This window comes from Crassostrea angulata, chromosome 2 (genome assembly GCF_025612915.1).
Source record: "Crassostrea angulata isolate pt1a10 chromosome 2, ASM2561291v2, whole genome shotgun sequence".
Classification (NCBI taxonomy): Eukaryota; Metazoa; Mollusca; class Bivalvia; order Ostreida; family Ostreidae; genus Magallana; species Magallana angulata.
This window is the reverse complement of record NC_069112.1, coordinates 57,613,977-57,626,593: the sequence shown is the minus strand read 5'-3', so window position 1 is coordinate 57,626,593 and position 12,617 is coordinate 57,613,977. Positions and strand designations below refer to the sequence as shown.

At 31.7% G+C, this 12,617-nt stretch overlaps 1 pseudogene; it reads right to left on the bottom strand.

Moving 5' to 3' along the window:
- Positions 1-12,617, bottom strand: part of LOC128174549 (multiple epidermal growth factor-like domains protein 11) — a 158,881-nt pseudogene that overhangs the window by 42,349 nt on the left and 103,915 nt on the right.

Here is a 12,617-nt window from a genome sequence, read left to right as displayed (position 1 = left end):
ATTATAGAACAAAAATGCTTGGAATAGTGTTCTTAACAATATGCTACCTAAATAATTTTTGTTGGTGGCCCCAGTAAGGATTTTAAGAGTCGGCCCCTAAAACACATTTGTTCAGATATCTTTTGAACGGTCAACAGTTTCTGAACACTTGTTAAACAAAAAGTGTTTATAGTTACAAGACCTTTTATTTGATATCAAACAATAAGGGCTGTCCCCTCAAATAAGGGGCCAACAGGGCTCTAAAGTATTTTTATAAATAATCTTTAATGAAAAATAATTTGTTATCAATTATAGAATCAAAAATGTTCATTGTACAGTTGTTTATCTATACGGTACCATATCCAAGTCATATGTTACGTAATTAGGGGTTTCAAGGGGCCAGATGTCCAAAACTTTCATTATTAATATCTAGAAAAAGGTAAAATATTTTGGAAAACATTGTAGAAAAAAAGTTGCTCAAAATAATGTTCTTAACAATATGGGATCTAAATTTATTTTTGTTTGTGACCCGGAAAGGAGTTTAAGGGTCGGCCCCTAAAACACAGTTCTTCGGATATCTCTAGAACGGTCTACAATTCGTGAATACCTGTTTAACAAAGTTTGTTTATATTTTCAAGACCTTTCATTTAATATCAAAAAAGGGCTGACCCCTCAAATTAGGGGCCAGAAGTGCTACAAAGTCTTTTCATAGTAACTTATTTTATAGCGCAAGTTTGTTATTAATCATAAAGCGAAAAATAAGAGCTTATTATTCATAATTTAAAACTGAAATCCGTTTCAAAATCAGACAATGCAATACAGAGATATAGTGGTTTAAAAATTGATTTTTACAGAAATTTTAATTCCACATTTCTAGTTAAGAAAATAGTTTTATTTTCAAAGTAAAATCGGTAACATGCTGTAAAAGTATCAGTAGGAGTCATTTTGCGTGAAATTAAATAGGTTCCGGTGAGAAATGTCTTCTAACTTAAAATTGTGTTTTTTAGCTTATGTACAATATGTTTTAGTAAAATTTGCCTAAATGTGCATTCTGAGTAATTGAACCAGATATACCAAACTACATTTTTTTAATCCCTCTGATCGTATGTCTATTTGTTGGTCTGACACCGGTTCATATGACCCCTCCCCCCTTCCTTCTTTAAACCTTAGAAATAAAATAATTTGTGAATAGAAAGGGCAGTAGTTTGTTTTGCATTTCAACCAACATCTATACTTTTAAATTAAGGCATTTTTTCCCAATAAACTACAAAATGTCTGCACCAGAGTACTTGCTAATACCTTTAATATTTCAACACATGTAAGATAAGAAGCCAATGGTAGCAAAAATGAAAGTAAGGTGGTGTACACGTTTTGGCGCATCAAAATCAGGGCTAGTCTCAATCAAAATATATAATTGAAATGGAATATTATTGAATGATTACGTAAAGAGTAAATATATTCACAGTGAGCGTTTTAAGAGACTACATAGAAGATACTATTTGACAAATGTTGAATAAATAAAATGAGTCAATTCGTTTCTTTAGTAGGTGATTTTAGTTTTGATACACATTCGCTTGCAAAGCACGACCTTTGTTGAGAGAATGGAATAGAACTTTCTAGAACGGAGTAACCAAGTACGGAAATTCACTAATTAACGGAAAATGTAGGACGAGTTCATCATACATCGTTGGCGGATGCCTTTGATCCGACTTCGATTAAAACAAACGTTGATGAATAAAATGGAACAGTTAATGCGATTTCAAATTTAGTTTTTAAGGAAAAGAACTTTCCAGAATGGTGTGCATAGAAATGGGTTGACTAACGGGCGGAAAGTGTAGGGCGAGTTAACCATCGGGCTTATACTTTGAATCTGACCACATTGGTTAAAATTATGCATCCAAATGGATAATAATGCATGACTTTGCGTGTTTCAATTTTCATACCACGACATGAGATACACTAAATACATATTCACTGGTTTGAAATAAATACAACAGAAAAAGTTTAGTATTTCAGTCAGCTGCAACACAAAGGATTAAGCCACGCACTTGTATATAATATCCATTTTAAGTTGGATTTTTCATCCCTGCCGTTTTTTTTTTGTTTCAATTTATTATTTTGCAAAATTATATTTTAAATATGTTACCTTAGTGTGTCAAATAGATAAAATCCACCTTCGTACCATTAATTAGACTTTTAAATAGTCATATTTTATTAGTCTTGTAGTGTAAATATTTCAATTAGTTATTGATCAAGCAGACTGATAAATAGTTTCATGGACACTTACTGTATGTATAAAAAGGTAGGGTTTCGAGCCACCGATGCACCAGTACAACCGTTTTTGGTCTTTGTTCTAATTTGATATCAACTTGTATATTGATTCACTTGTTTATCCGCCGCGGCCAAAATTAAAATAAGTTTGAAAATGCATATTTACCATCAGTAAATTTCTTTTTATTTCCATTCATTTATAAAATGTAGATTGTTATTGTCAGCAAACAAAATACAACTTTTTAAACATAAAAACTTGAAAGTTTATTTTTTAAAAAACACAAAACACAGTATTTGATTCACGAACTAGAAAATGAAGCGTCTTCTCACGATTTCGTCTGCGTGAGATCAATCAACATTACTGTAAGGCTGGCTGTTCCTTTTCCAGAATAATTATAACGAACATGCAGGCCTATACACTTTCACGGTAACACTGCTGTTCAAATTTTGTAACAATGATTTGTAAATTTACACACGTACATGATTGGTCATCAGAATAAGCATCGTACGTAAAGCAAAGCTCTTCGTAATGCATAAACTCCTTCGGCGCATTCCAAGCGGTAGAAAAACCATTTAAGTACATGTACATCACTGGCTATCTAGTTACCACAACGTTTACAAAAGTCGGTAATACATACTATTATTTGTCGATATATCAACTATTTTCGTCCACGATCGCCTCTTCTTGCATGGTTATATATTTATATTCCCAGTTGCATATTCCAGCGATCCCACATGAAAATCAGTTTTAACGAATCTTTCGGCAAACTGAATAACATCACAAGCTATCGCATGTATTTTCCTTTCGCTTTCAATTCAGCTGGTTTAGATTTTAACTCACTATTTGTGTTGAATCCATTAAATTCAGCACAATAGCTCTGCATCAGCTGAAGGCGCATCCATTTTGAATATTGTTGCTGTTGTTGTTTTGAATTCATACGCACCGCTTCATTTACATTATTTACATTTATTATCAATGACACGTCACATTTTATGACTAGAAAATGTTTTATTAAATGATAAGAAATGAAGATAATAATTTTTCTATTGATCGGTGTATCAAAGAATAAATTGACCGGAAAACTTTTTCATCAAAGCGCTACGCGCACTGATGGAGTTTTCCAGTCAATTTTTTCTTTGATACGTCGATCGATAGAAAAATTATTATCTTCATTTCTTAAATCAAAGAAATTAGTCATCTGGGATCAATTATCTTGGTCATAAGGTAGCACTATTAAAGAATGTTAAGGAAAGGATCTATTGCAAATATCAATTGAATTTACATATAGTGCCGGTATTGGTTTCTGTCTTTACAAAAACATATCAATTTCCGTCCCAGTTCTTGATTTTAGGTGATACGCTGTAAACTCTTAGGTTCTAGTTCTCATAATGAATAGTGATTGAAAAGTTTCTCAGTTTTTTCTACTTTTTTACTTGTCAGAAATAAAATTGATTAATAATTGTTTTAAATCAAGATGAAAAGGTATTAAATTATCATATTTTTCTCTTTTTTTACTTCCATACAACTTGGCATAGAAATTGTAATCAAAACGATGCTAACAAAGACTACATCTATATCTTTGTTGGAACATTGGTGTAGGGAAATATTACATGTTTTTCAATTCAGATTTGCTGTAGATTAATGAGTCTTATTACCATTTTTAAAACAATATCATGAATGTTGGAGTTTTTTAAACGATTGTGAAATAATGAATAAAAAATACTTGGGTTTAAGACTATGGTTTTATAATATAATTTGTTTATTAAATTACATTTTCATTAGTTTTTAATGTACGCGGGGGTGTTAAGAAATCATATGGAATCTGACTTACATGTACTTTCGTGAAATTACAAATCTAAGTAATTATGTACATATTCAAATATCTAAGCAACGAAACGTAGTCCAAAAACAAATAACAAATACTGAAGACTTTTTTTCAGAAATAAGTTTGTATTACGTAGATTTACACATTGATGACGTCATGAATAAAAGTTCAATGCCGTGTGAATTTGAACGGAAAGCATTGTAAGCATATTCAAAATATAACTAATCTAAGAACTCTAATAAAGTATTGTGGTGTGATTTATTAAATTGAACATAAAAATACTGAGAGGGATATTAGTTTTATCAATCATTCGCTGAAAGGTATGTAAATTTGTGTTATCTCTGCCAGGCTTTCCTCTGTCGTTATTTACGATATAAAAATCCGTTTAAAACAACACTAACCCGTATATATTGAACTTGAAATTTTATATGTATTGTTAGTTTGATCAATGCTTAAATTGAAAAGTGCTGCTTAAATCGCACGTTTTGTGTTGTTTTAATGCAACATATCATTTTCCGTGCAAACTTTATAAATGTTGGGAAGGTTTTACGAGAGCTGGATGAATAACTATTTAGTTAAGAAGAACATAGAATTTTATCAGCAATTTTGATTAAACTGAGATGTTTGGCCTCCATATGGTATGCTTATTTTATTTTTAAAACCGCGGGGTAGTGTTGTTTGATCTTATTTTATGTTAAGGAATATACGTAAGCTATTTATAGCAGTCACGTGAGAATGCACCAATGTGACAGTAATGTACTGCCCGATTTTTATTGCACTGACATCTATTTTAAAGGATAATACTGAGTTGTTGATCTTATTGAAAACAGTTATTTAATTTCACGATTTTGAACATACCAGTCAAAATATGACGCTAAGTTGCACATATGCTTCCTGAACACCCCCGCGTATCTCACTACTCATGTTTTGATTTCATTGCGCAGATGTACATTACATTTTAAAGGAATATGACTTTAATAATTCAAACCTCACAAAAAGATTATCATTTCATAATTATACAACAAACAGAAAGGAACTACATTTGAATTCAAGAAACCAACAAGTTTTGGGTGGAACCATTTTCTCGTACAGAAGGGTTTTAGTCAAAAGGGCAGAAACAAACAATTTTATGAATCTGTTAATTACTTTTCTTTTTATTACACTTTATTCATTATTCACATTTTAAACATTTAATAGGTTTGCGACATGTTCTATAGGTCCTGTGTGACTTTTGCAAAACTAAAGTTTGAAAAATTGATGGACGTTTGTCATAAAACCATGCAAATAAAAAGAAAATGTCTGAATTTTCTAAAGCTAAATTTCGCGAGAATTTTACCGATAAGCCATATATCTCAAATTTGACATCATTGACCCCCATGTTTTATTATGTCAAAATGAAAATGCATACATATAATTGTAAATATTATAGATATTGTGTATTTTAAGCGCAAAAAGCTCACACAGAAATATATGCAGCTTCACACTATTTTTTCTTCGTAATCCCTTAATTCAGTGTGACCATTGAGCATAATTAAAACAATATTTGAAAAAAAGTTCCTTAATCAAAAGTACGGACAACAAATCCTAATCAGGTGGAAATCGCATTTTAGGTGCAAAAAGGTCAAATCAAATCGGCCATAACTCAGAGGGATTAACACTGACCTCCCATAATCTTGATAATTTTAAAGTGTGTTTTGTCTGCAAATTTCAATGATATACTTCTCAAGAAATTCTTGATACAAGAACATTGAAATGTGGGATACCTCAAAAACGCACATACCGTAAAAAGTTTTGTGTAAAAAAATCACTTAGATCGGAGTTTCTCTCTTATTAAATGGTGAGTATATTAGAATTTCTGTCGTTTATATCTTTATACATGTATAAGGTCTTTATAATATGTAAGAATCAGAATTATTTATTATTGGAAGCATTAAGAAATAATCAAAATATCTTCAAAATTTAAGACAAAATAGAGGAAATGCTGACTAAGATATATTAATTCAATATATTCCAAGTACTATAAACTGATAGACATTCTGATATTCTATCATTTAATGAAGAAATAGAAAATGTTTTATTTTAAACAGATGTCTACATAAATGTTTCTTTAAGTTGAGGAAAAAGTTGGTGACCTTAACTTGACATTGATGCGAAAAGAAGAAAGTCAAATTGGATTCAACTGATAAAATCATTTGGGTATATGATCTTTTTGTCTGTGTCAGCGTTTTATGAATTTCTTTATATAAGAAGTATGTCTGATAACAAGAAGACTCCTTCCTTAATTATGTTTAAACTTTATTTTGAGTTTACTCTCTATAATCCGACACATAATAGTGTTCTTAAAATGCGTTTATTCACTAATTATTAGGGATATATTAGCAACTATTAAAGTATCGCATAACGCAGTTTTTCTGCCCATTAGTTTCTAAGAAGATCTTTGAATATTTGTCTCTATTTTTTCTTATATTAATTTGACCCCCATTGCGGCACCAACCTACCCCAGGGGATCATGATTTGAGCAACTTGAATCTACATTACCTGAGGATGCTTCCACATATGTTTCAACTCTTCTGGCTGATCAGTTTCAGATAAGATAATTTTTTTAATGTTAAATTTCTAATATGTAAAAATTTGACCCCCCCCCCCCCCCCATTGTGGTACCACCCTCCCCCTGGGGATCATAATTTGAACAAACTGGAATCAACACTACCTTTGGATGCATCAACACAAATTACAGATTTTCTGGCCAATTTGTGTCTGAGAAGAGATTTTTTTAAGATTTACTCTTTATATTCGTATGTCAAATTCGACCCCCCATTGTGACCCCACCCTACATCTGAAATTCATGATTTTAACAAACTAAAGTCTACACTAATTGATGATACTTCCACACAATTTTCAGATTTTCTTGCCATATGGGTTTTTGGGGAAGACAATTTTTGAAATATACCAACATATTTTCAATAATTTTTAATGTTCTCCCCTTGAAAGAAGGATTGAACTTTTGTTTTAACAAATGTCAAATCCCTTAACCTGAGGATGCTTTATGTCAAGTTTGGTTGAAATCGGTCTAGTGCTTCTGGAGAAGTCGAAAATGTAAACGTTTACGTACAGTGGCATTTTTATCTGTAAAAACAATAAGTTACATTAAAAGTTACATCTGAGTGGATCTTTGTAGTTAAATAAATCCAATAAAGTTTAATACAAACAACTGACTGATCGCAATGCTCTCTCGATGTGACGTCATACTGTAAATTTTTACAAGTAAAATGCGTTGTGATTCAGAGCAATCAATTTAATAACCTTGGAAAATGCATTAAATAAATAAACGGAGCGCAGTCTTAAAAAAATCATAACAATTAAACTCAATTTATTATACTTTGTGTTATCAAGCATTTTTAACATATATTACCTTTTTTTCTAGGGTGTTTAATGTTAAGTTCGATGTGTTTGATATTGGGAGGCCTATCTAAATCTGCTTTTAAAAAGTACATACACTAAAAAGATCGTTCTGATCTTTTTGATACAAAGAAAAAGGAATGACAAATATGCAACGGGTAAAGTGTGCGTTACTACAAATTCTAGGTTATTGCTTTTCTTCAACAGAATTTTGGGTATGAATCTGAAATAGATTTGTGAATATAACATTGTGTGTTTTAATACCGTATTGTAAATCACTTCTATTTTCTTGTGTTATGAAAATATATCTGTTTGAATTAAAACAATATCTGATTCCATGAATATATTGAACAGGGAATGTCAATTAGTAATTTTGAATTTTTTTTCTATAATTATTTGGTCATTAAACGTTATGGCACCAAATAATCATTTGCCTGATTACTCCCAGAACTTAACAAATTTATTGCTGTTTGTGAATAAAATTATTGTTATTGCTACTTCTCTCTAACAATTAGCAATAAAGGTTTGAATTTTTTTTCAGCACCTTAAAATTACTTAAAACCTCCGCTATTTCGTTACTTGTAGCTGTAATTGTTCCTGGGACTTCCCAAACTCTTGTAAAACACAAAAAATAACCATTTACCATCGTAGCGCTTAGAATAGTTGCGATTACCTTGGCCAATCAAAACGACATTAAAGTCAAGGGTCAAGGTAAAATAATAATTTAAAAAAAAACTAGTTTTTTTCTTAAAGTAACTCGGGAAAAGGTTTAATTAATTTGTTGGAAACAGAACTTTTTTAAAATTAAAAAAAAAATAAGGAGGAACGACTCTAACTGTTCAATAACAATTAGTCCACAAGTTATAATTTCATTCCTTCATAATAATATATATTGGAGAGCATTTTTTTTCTTTAACTCATTTGAAATCAAAGCTTATGGCACTAATGACCTTTTTTCTAAAACCTCCAAGAGCTTACGCAGTTATATTTCTCTGTGGTGGAAATAATTGTTATTGCTACTCCTTTTAAAACCATCAGCGATTGAGATTTAGAACTTTAGCACAAGTGTTTAGTCTATTTAGAGGATCCTCCAATACATATCCACCGTAAGGACCCAAAAGCCCCTGCAAGCAGTTCTTGGGCCTGAAAGTTTCTTAAAGCAGCTCTTAAAGCGTTTTAACCATACGTTTAATAGATATTGGACCAATTGGGATTAAAGCGGAAACCTTAATTGATCAAAATACAATCAGGGTAAAAGATCAGGTTCATGTAAAAATATGTGTATTAATGATTCTCTCTTTTGTTTAAGGTCTAGAAAAAAATATCATGGATCTAGTAGGACCTCATACGACAATTTCTAATTTTGTCTTTCAGTCCCAACAATGAAATACTTGTTATCGCTACCCCTCTTAAAGTCCTAGAGAAAAATACTTAAAACTCGATCTGCTCAAATGTCTTTAATTGACTCTCATGCCCTTTAAATCTATCTTTTACAAAAATATATGATTCATTATGTTTTTTATTTACATAAATAATTTTTTATTATAAAATGTTAAACATCTTGTTGACATTTCTGGTCATGGTTTATTAGATATTTATATTATGCATTTATTCACATCAAATTTACAGTGTGTTACTTGGAACCAAAATTAATTTTCCAATTTTTTTAGTAAAAAATACAAAAATTCCGTATAAAAAAGGAAGGGCATATATCCTTCTTTGAATAACGCAATCTTCCTTCAGAAGTGACACGCTAACGATCCATAAAATAAAATTTTGGTATAGCATTCCACCTTAATGAAATGTTAGCCATTCTTTTTTGTTGGGGTAACGTTTTTATTATTAGACTTATCCACACAATTAAAACTTTATCTATAAGTCTATAAAAATGGTAGGACATGCCTTTTTTTCTAAAAACTCCCAGAACTGAGTTGTTGACCTTTCAGAAGAAAACGCTTGCTATCGGTTCTCTAAAACCATAAAAGATAGAGTCTTAGAGCTTTTAACAAACTCTTAATTTCACTTAGTGGGTTTTTCAGTCTGTTCATAATAGAATTACTCAAAAGATTGAAGTTTTCAATGGCGAACAAGACTGTTGAATAAGGTATAGAATTAAATTACCTTGGTATCACATGGAGGTATAACGTTACTCAATTGTAAATCATTATTTTACAATAAACACATTCAACTTCAACGACAGCTAACTTCAAAACCTCTCTTATTACGTATTCTATTTATAGTCTCCTGGCTAACACGTCAGTCTATTAAGAATTTTGAAAACAAGATATCTGTGAGCCAATGCTCACTAGTGATACCCCCGCTCTAATGTGAATATGCAAAATAAGCAAAGTCGACATTTAACAGAAAGCTGGCATCCGATTGGTACAGAAATATATCCCACAATATGGCATGCCTAAACAAATAGTGTGTTAAAATTTCAAGCATCTGCGAGAAATAGCTGCTGAGAAATCTTTGAGGAAAATTTGTTTGAAAATTTTGGCTAAAAATAAACAAAGTCATTATTTACATGTAACAGGAAGTTGATGTCCGATTGATACAAAAATATATCCCACAATATGGCATGCCAAAACAAAAAATGTGTGAAAATTTCAAGTATCTGCAATAAATAGTTTCGGACAAATCTTTGACGAAAATTTGTTTGAAAATTTTGGTTAAAAAATAAGCAAAGTTGTCATTTAACAGGAAGTTGACATACGATTGATACAAAAATATATCCCACAATATGACATGCCAAAACAAATACTGTGTTAAAATTTCAACCATCTGCGATAAATAGTTGCTGAGAAATCTTTGACGGAAATTTTTCGAAAATTTTGGCAAAAAATAAACAAAGAACTCATTAAACAGGAAGTTGACGTCCGATTGGTACAAAAATACATCCCACGATATGGCATGCCTATACAAATACTGTCCTTCGGACCGGGGGTATAATTACTATAGAGAATAAACAAGGAATTTTTAAGCCTTAGATTATTATGTTTTATTTGTTACATGGTCATGTAATGACCCGGGTACGGTACCTGGTTAGTAAATTTTATACCTTGCAAGGTGATTGTATCTTACCGACTGTCTTCATGTAAATGACATAAAGATAATTAAACAATGAAGATCAAGTTATCGCCTGATTTAAATTCCTAAATATTATTTCTGACTGACAAAATGATATGCATTGTTCAGCAAGTTAAGAGGTATTGAGCAACTAGCCATCAACTTATAATAGTAAGGCGGAGAATCCTTTAGTTCCTGAAAATAATTCTACTAGTTTATCTTTTATCACCTTTTTAAGTTTCTATGTAAATCTTGAATGATAGTAAATAACCTTTAGTATAAAATGAAGCCTTTTTTACTTAAACATATTTGTTAAAAAAAACACATGACCAAATGAAAATTAAAGTAAGTATGAGCCTTACAGGTACATGTATTCATTTATTAAACACAATATAAGATTATTCTTTGGCGTGGCATGAAAGAACATAATTAAACACTGGTTTTTTTTAAAGACTATGCATACATAGGAAGTAAATACTTACAGTCTATTTTAACCCTCTCCTCTTAAGATATTTACATTTGGCATCAATAAAACACGCCGATTTCTTTCTACCCGGAAGATAACTTGTATTATGATTCAAAATTTAAAGGTATCAATGTTTTTCAGTCACGCGTTTTGAAGAAGACTCGCTTGACAAGAATGTTTGTCTGTGTCATGAATTAAATGTTATCTCAAGGTGATCTAGATGATTTTACAGACAGCAAGCAAGCGATGCATTTGTTATTGTTATGCAATAAAAAAAGAGAGAACGGTTAAATGTAAACGACAGAGTATCGTTCATAAATCAATGCTGCTAACTCTAACTAAAGCAGCTTTATAAAGAAAAATATAACGGGATGCTGTCATTAGAGAGTAGTACCCGCATTTTAAATAAAAGTGAAGGCCAAATGCATGTTCCGGTAATAGATTTAAAAGTTATAATTTTCATAACTGAAAGAGATCCCTTTCCATATGAGAATGCACATATGCAGCACTTAATGTGCAATTTGGGGTTGAACTGTTTGCATGTGAATTTTAAGTTAATCAATAATCTTATTAATGACATTTCATGTCATAGAAAGTATAATAGTCTTTATAATTATTACAAACAAAATTGGGTGTTGTCTTCGTGAAAAAAGAGGAAGATGCTATTTTTGACATGCGCATGTGCGCAAGGATTGGGTGAAGCAAGATTATTATAGTTGGGGTAGTTATCTCGCTTGCCACCAGATGTGCATTCTTCTTAGATAAATGGAACTTACCACACAGGGTAGTAAGTTCACTTATCTTGAAAGAATCCACAGAAGAAGAATGGCTGTACTGTCATTGCGTTATTATTAATAAGTATGATACAATTATTATATAATTAAGCACAGTTAATTAAATACAGTTGATGACAGATTACACAAAATATACAAGCAATTCAGAGATTACAATGCAAATGTCAAAACAATGGATGGCACCGATCCTCAACTGGCATTTGGCAGCCAACAGTTCAATTCAATATCAATGAGCCATAAAATGCTAGTAACTCTGGAAGGAGGACAGCAGTTAACCAGCAATGGCTTTTATAGCAATTATGCCATATGGACCGCTGGGTACAAGCATTGAGACCAGTGATGCAACCGCCATACGAGCGGTGATTTGCATACAAGACAAAGCTAACAAAAACAGTAGCAACAATGTACAAAATTCCTGATCAACTGCAATCATTGATACAAGACTAAGGATGCAAACAACAGGGCGAACTGCAAGACAATAATTGGGGGTGGTTGTGAGGGTGGAGGGGATGTTTGGGTCAAGAACGCTATGAATGGTGATGATTGAGCCATGACAAGTACAGAGCTAGACGGGATTGGGATAATTTTCTTGAGTTGGACGACAAAAATTTAGTTGAAGCAACTGTTATGGAGTTTATGAACAGTGAATTGCCTAGGTAAGACAGGTGTACCCCGTCACAAAAGAGTTTTGTTTGGTCTGACTTAATGTCAGGGCGCATAATCAATGCGCCCTGTAGTACACGGCGCACAAATGACCCGAGTGAGCAATTAATGCGCTGTCTACCGTTTTCAGCAGCAATGTTAGATATCATA